The following is a 7128-nucleotide window of genomic DNA, read 5'->3' on the forward strand; positions in this document are numbered from 1 at the left end:
CTTGTTTTGGAAAAAAGAGGGAAAGAGAGAGAGAAGAGGGATATAGAGTGAGAGAAGGTTGAGAGAGAAAGAGAAAAGAGAGAAAGGAAGGGAAGAACGAGAAGAAAGAGAGAGAGGAGGGAGAAGAAAGAGAAAGAAGAGGTGAGAGAAAGAAGGGAAGGGAGAGAGAGAAATAGGAAAGAAAAGGAGAAAAAAGGGAAAAAAGAGAGAGAGAAAGAGGAAGAGAGAAGGGAGGGAGAGAGAGGGAGAGGAAATGGAGAGAGAGAGAGAGAGGAGGGGAAGAAAGAGTAGAAGGAGAGAGAGAGGAAGAAAGAGGGGGGAGAGAGAGAGGAGGGAGAAGAGAGAGAGAAAGAAAAGGGGAGAGCGAGGAAAAGGAGGGAGAGAGAGAGACGAAGAGAGAAGAGAGGGGGAAATAGAGAGAAGGAAAGGGGAAGAGAGATGGAAAGGAGGGAGAGAGAGAGAGAGGAAAGGGAGAAAGAGGAGGAGAGAGAGAGAAAGGAGAGAAAGGAGAGAGAGAAGGGGGAGAGAGGAAAAGAAGAGAGAGAGAGAGAGGAGAGAGAGAGAGAGGGGGGGAGAGAGAGAGAAGGGGGGAGAGAGGGGAGGGGAGGAGGAGAGAGAGAAGGAAGGAGACAAAGAGGAGGGAGAGAGAGAAAGAGAGAGACGAAGATAGATGAAAGGGGAGAGAGAGAGAGAAAGAAAGGGGAAGAGAGAGAAAGGAGGGAGAGAGAGGAAAGGGAGAGAGAGGAAGAGAGAGAGAGAGAGAGAGAGAGAGAGAGAGAGGGAGAGAAAGAGAGAGAGGGAGGGGAGTGGAGGAGGAGAGAGAAAATGAGGGGGAGAGAGAGACGAAAAGAGATGGGAGGGGAGAGAGAGAAAGAGACAGAGAAGGGAGAGAAGAGGGGAGAAAAAGGAGAGAGAGAGAAAACTAATTTTAGAGTTTAAATAAAACCAGTTTTTATTTGGTTTAAAACTAAACTGAACCATAAAAACTGGTTGGTAATAAACTATTTTTCATAAAAACTATGGTTTCAATTCAGTTTTTTATTTAAAAAAACTGGTTTATTTAAAACAGTTTCAGTTCAGTTTCAATTCAGTTCAGTGAAACCATTTTTTTTACACACCCCTACCTACAATGGTAACTCAAATCACTTATTAATCAAGTCTACAAGAGAGTGGAAAGAGTTTACCGTGGTGGGGTGTCTCCCACTTAGCACTTTTATTTATTGTCCTTAAGTTGGACTTATGGGGAGCTCCTCTCAAGGTGGCTTGTGCTTGAAGCTATCTTTGAACATCCACCAATGCTTGAGTCTCCAATAAGCTCCATTCTTCAATTTTAATATCTTCAAGCCTTGATGGAGTTCTTCACAAACCATGAGCTCCCAAATTTGATTTTTCTTGTGAGATGTGGGATCCCACTTTGTTTTGACACCTGTCCTTGAATTCGTCATCATTATTCCATCCGGGGTGACATGGCCTTGGAATTCTCAGAGAAGCTTCCAAACAACTTCCTAGACCCATGCAATTCGGTTCTCCACAAACCATTACTATGCAACTTTGAGCATGCAACCATCATGAACTTAGAGTGATATTCACAACAATTACACAACTCTCTTCTACTTTTAACTCCACAAAGGGCTCTAAATTGACCATCATTTTCAATCAAGCCATATTCAAGTGAGAAAGTAAAGCTTAGGGATAAGAATTTTATCCACTTGAATATTGTGTAGGATGGTGACTTAGGAAGGGGTGGTCCTAATGATCTTGCAAGCTCCACTCCTTTGTGCTCTTCCTTGACTATCTCCACCTCTTCGCAATCTTCTTCAATTTCAACCTTTTCCCTTTGATCACTTGGCTTGGAGTTGTCTTTAAGAACTTTGATGAGCGGATAATTTAGTTAGTTTTTAATATATTTTTATTAGTTTTGAAATAAAAATCACATTTCTAGACTTTACTATGAGTTTGTGTGTTTTTCTGTGTTTTCAGATATTTTCTGGCTGAAATTGAGGGACTTTAGCAAAAATCTGATTCAGAGGCTGAAGAAGGACTGCAGATGCTGTTGGATTCTGACCTCCCTGCACTCAAAGTGGATTTTCTGGAGCTACAAGAGTTCAAATGGCGCACTCACAACTGCGTTAGAAAGTAGATATCCAGGACTTTCCAGCAATATATAATAGTCCATACTTTGCCCAAGTTTAGATGACGCAAACTGGCGTTCAACGCCAGCTTTCTGCCCTATTTTGGCGTTAAACGCCAGAAACAAGTTGCAAAGCAGAGTTAAACGCCAGAAACAAGTTACAAACTGGTGTTCAACTCCAAGGAAGACCTCTACACATGAAAGCTTCAATGCTCAGCCCAAGCACACACCAAGTGGGCCTGGAAGTGGATTTCTGCATCATTTACTCATTTCTGTAAACCCTAGTTACTAGTTTTGTATAAAAACTACTTTTAGTGATTTATTTCACATCTCTGGAACATATTATGTAACTTTTACGTTCTGAGACCTCCATGGAAGGCTGGCCATTTGGCCATGTCTACCCTATCTTCACTTATGTATTTTCAACGGTAGAGTTTCTACAGACCATAGATTAAGGTGTGGAGCTCTGCTGTTCCTCATGAATTAATGCAAAGTACTATTGTTTTTCTATTCAACACAAGCCTATTTCTTCTCTAAGATATTCATTCGCACACAAGAACATGATGAATGTGATGATTATGTGACGCTCATCACCATTCTCACTTATGAACGCGTGCCTGACAAACACTTCTGTTCTACATGAAAGCAAGCTTGAATGCATATCTCTTAGCCTCCTGATTTACGATCAGAGTCTTCGTGGTATAGACTAGAATTATTGGCGGCCATTCTTGAGATCCGGAAAGTCTAAACCTTGTCTGTGGTATTCCGAGTAGGATCTGGGAAGAGATGGCTGTGACGAGCTTCAAACTCGCGAGTGTTGGGCGTAGTGACAGACGCAAAAGGATTACTGAATCCTATTCCAGCATGATCGAGAACCAACAGATGATTAGCCGTGCGGTGATAGCGCATTTGGATCATTTTCACTGAGAGGACGGGATGTAGCCAATGACAACGGTGATGCCCAGCATACAGCTTGCCATGGAAAGGAGTATGAAGGATTGGATGAAGACAGTAGGAAAGCAGAGGTTCAGAAGGAACAAAAGTATCTCCATATGCTTATCTGAAATTCTCACCAATGAATTACATAAGTATTTCTATCCAAATGTATATTTTAATTATATTTTAATTATTAAAACTCTATAACCATTTGAATCTGCCTGACTGAGATTTACAAGGTGACCATAGCTTGCTTCAAGCCGACAATCTCCGTGGAATCGACCCTTACTCACATAAGGTTTATTACTTGGACGACCCAGTGCACTTGCTGGTTAGTTGTGCGAAGTTGTGACAAAGAACTAAGATTATGAACGTGCGTATAAAGTTTTTGGCACCGTTACCAAGGAATGAAGGATCACGATTTCGTGCACCAAGTTTTTGGTGCCGTTGCCGGGGATTGTTCAAGTTTGGACAACTGACGGTTCATCTTGTTGCTCAGATTAGGTAATTTTATTTTAATTTTAAGCTTTTTATTTTTATTTTTATTTCTATTTTCGAAAAAAAATATATATAAAATAAATTATTCTAGGGCTTCAGAATTTTTAAGAATGAATTCTAGAGTTTCAAGATAACATGTTGAAGCCTGGCTGGCTGTAAAGCCATGTCTAAATTCTTTTGGACTGAGGCTTCCTCTTCACATGCTTGAACTATGTATGCTGAAGCTTGGCTGGCCATTGGCCATGTCTAGTGTTTTGGACCAGAGCTTTCACTGAAAGCTTGGCTGGCTAATAAGACATGTCTAATTCCTGGACCGGAGCTTTAGACTAACATTGCATCATTCCTGGAATTCTCATTAGAAATTTTGAAATCCTTATTTTCTTTTTCAAAATAATTTTTGAAAAATCCAAAATTTTTTTTATAAAATCATAAAACCAAAAATAATTTTATGTTTCTTTTTTGAATCTAGTGTCAATTATTAAGTTTGGTGTCAATTGCATGTCTTTATTCTTCTTGCATTTTTCGAAAGTGTGTTCATGTGTTCTTCATGATCTTCAAGTTGTTCTTGATGATTTTTATTGTTTGATCTTTGTATTTTCTTGTTTTGTGTCTTTTCTTTTTTTTCATATGCATTTTCAATTTGTTAGTGTCTCAACATTAAAAATTTTTAAGTTTGGTGTCTTGCATGTTTTTCTTTTCTTAAAAATTTTCAAAAACATGTTCTTGATGTTCATATTGACATTAAAAGTGTTCTTGGTGTTCATCTTGATATTCAAAGTGTTCTTGCATATTTTTCTTATTTTGATTCATAATTTTTATGTCTTGTGTCTTTTTTGTGTTTTTCTCTCTCCTCATTAAAAATTCAAAAAAAAAATATATCTTTCCCTTTTTTCTCTCATAAATTTTCGAAAATTTGAGTTGACTCTCTCAAAACTTTTCAAAATTTAGTTGTTTCTTATGAGTCAAATCAAATTTTCAATTTAAAAATTCTATCTTTTTCAAATCTTTTTTCAAAAATCAAATCTTTTTCATTTTTTCTTTCATAATTTCGAAATTTTCAAAATTTATTTTCAAAATCTTTTTCTTATTTCTATTTCATATTTTCGAAATTAATGCTAACAATTAATGTGATTGATTCAAAAAAAAATTTTTTTTAGTTTGTTACTTGCCTAGTAAGAAAGGTTCAATCTTTAAATTTTAAAATCATATCTTTTTGTTTTTTGTTAGTCAAGTAATCAACTTCAATTTTCAAAATCAAATCTTTTTAATTTCCAATTCAAATCTTTTCAAAATGATTTTCAATCATATCTTTTTCAATGTCAATCACATCTTTTTCAAAATCAATTTCAAAATCTTTTCTAACCTCTTATCTTTTCAAAATTGATTTTCAAATCTTTTTCAAATTAATCCTATCTTTCTGTTTGATTCTTATCTTTTTCAAAATCACCTAACTAATTTTCCCTCTCTAATTTTCGAAAACTCTTTCCCACTTTTTCAAAATTCCTTTTTAATTAACCAATTATTTTAAATTCTAATTTAATTTTTCTTTTTTTTATTTTCAAATTTTAACTTCAAATTTTAAATTAAAAACAAAAATATTTTATTTTATTTTATTTAATTTTCGAATTCCTCCCTCTCTCATCTCCTTCTATTTATTTATTTATCTACTAACACCCCTCTTTCACTCAAAAATTCGAACCCACTCTTCTCCTCTGTGTTTGAATTCTTATCTTTTCTTTCTTCCATTCTTCTCTTCTTATACTCATATAAGGAATCTCTATACTGTGACATAGAGGATTTCATATTTTCTTTTCTGTTCTCTTTTTTTTATATGATCAGGAACAAGGATAAGAACATTCTTGTTGAAGCTGATCCTGAACCTGAAAGGACTCTAAAGAGGAAGCTAAGGGAAGCTAAAGCACAACTCTCTGGAGAAAATCTGATAGAAGTTTTTGAAAAAGAAGGAGACATGGCCGAACCCAACAACAATGCAAGGAAGATGCTTGGTGACTTCACTGCACTAAATTCCAACTTACATGGAAGAAGCATCTCAATCCCTGCCATTGGAGCAAATAATTTTGAGCTAAAGCCTCAATTAGTTTCTCTGATGCAATAGAATTGCAAGTTTCATGGACTTCCATCAGAAGTTCCTTTTTAGTTTTTAACTGAATTCTTGCAAATCTGTGATACTGTTAAGACCAATGGGGTTGATCTCGAGGTCTACAGGCTTATGCTTTTCCCGTTTGCTGTAAGAAACAGAGCTAGAATATGGTTGGACTCTCAACCTAAAGATAGTCTGAACTCTTGGGATAAGCTGGTCACGGCTTTCTTAGCCAAGTTCTTTCCTCCTCAAAAGCTTAGCAAGCTTAGAGTGGATGTTCAAACCTTCAAACAGAAAGAAGGTGAATCCCTCTATGAAGCTTGGGAGAGATACAAGCAACTGACCAAAAAGTGTCCTTCTGACATGCTTTCAGAATGGACCATCCTGGATATATTCTATGATGGTCTGTTTGAATTATCAAAGATGTCATTGGACCATTCTGTAGGTGGATCCATTCACCTAAAAAAAATGCCTGTAGAAGCTCAGGAACTCATTGACATGGTTGCAAATAACCAGTTCATGTACACTTCTGAGAGGAATACTGTAAATAATGGGACGCCTCAGAAGAAGGGAGTTCTTGAAATTGATACTCTGAATGCCATATTGGCTCAGAATAAAATATTGACTCAGCAAGTCAATATGATTTCTCAGAGTCTGAATGGATTGCAAGCTGCATCCAACAGTACTAAAGAGGAATCTTCTGAAGAAGCTTATGATCCTGAGAACCCTGCAATAGCAGAGGTGAATTACATGGGAGAACCCTATGGAAACACCTATAATCCCTCATGGAGAAATCATCCAAATTTCTCATGGAAGGATCAACAAAAGCCTCAACAAGGCTTTAATAATGGTGGAAGAAACAAGTTTAGCAATAGCAAGCCTTTTCCATCATCCTCACACCAACAGACAGAGAATTTTGAGCAGAATCCATCTAGCTTAGCAAATAAAGTCTCTGATCTATCTATGGCCACTCTAAGTTTCATGAATGAAACAAGGTCCTCCATTAGAAATTTGGAGGCACAAGTGGGCCAGCTGAGTAAAAGAATCACTGAAATTCCTCCTAGTACTCTCCCAAGCAATACAGAAGAGAATCCAAAAGGAGAGTGCAAGGCCATAACCTTACTTGGTGTGGCCGAACCCAGAAAGGAGGAGAAGGACGTGAATCCTAGTGAGGAAGACCTCCTAGGACGTTCACTAACCAATAAGGAGTTCCTCAATGAGGACCTGAAGGAATCTGAGGTTCATACAGAGACCATAGAGATCCCATTCAACCTGCTTCTGCCCTTCATGAGCTCTGATGAGTATTCTTCCTCTGAAGAGGATGAAGACATTACTCAAGAGTAAGTTGCTAAGTACCTTGGTGCAATCATGAAGCTGAATGCCAAATTATTTGGTAATTAGACTTGGGAAGATGAACCTTCCTTGCTCACCAATGAACTGAATGCATTGGATAGGCAGAAAT

The 7128-nt window shown here is 37.3% G+C and overlaps 1 non-coding gene across 1 annotated transcript; it reads right to left on the reverse strand.

Annotated features, from left to right (window-relative positions):
• Positions 1–5927: 5927 nt before the first annotated feature.
• On the reverse strand, positions 5928–6035 carry LOC112787050 (small nucleolar RNA R71). The gene has a single exon (XR_003194487.1). It is a non-coding gene; the product is annotated as a small nucleolar RNA R71 (small nucleolar RNA).
• Positions 6036–7128: the final 1093 nt, after the last annotated feature.

This window comes from Arachis hypogaea, chromosome 20, assembly GCF_003086295.3.
Source record: "Arachis hypogaea cultivar Tifrunner chromosome 20, arahy.Tifrunner.gnm2.J5K5, whole genome shotgun sequence".
NCBI lineage: Eukaryota > Viridiplantae > Streptophyta > Magnoliopsida > Fabales > Fabaceae > Arachis > Arachis hypogaea.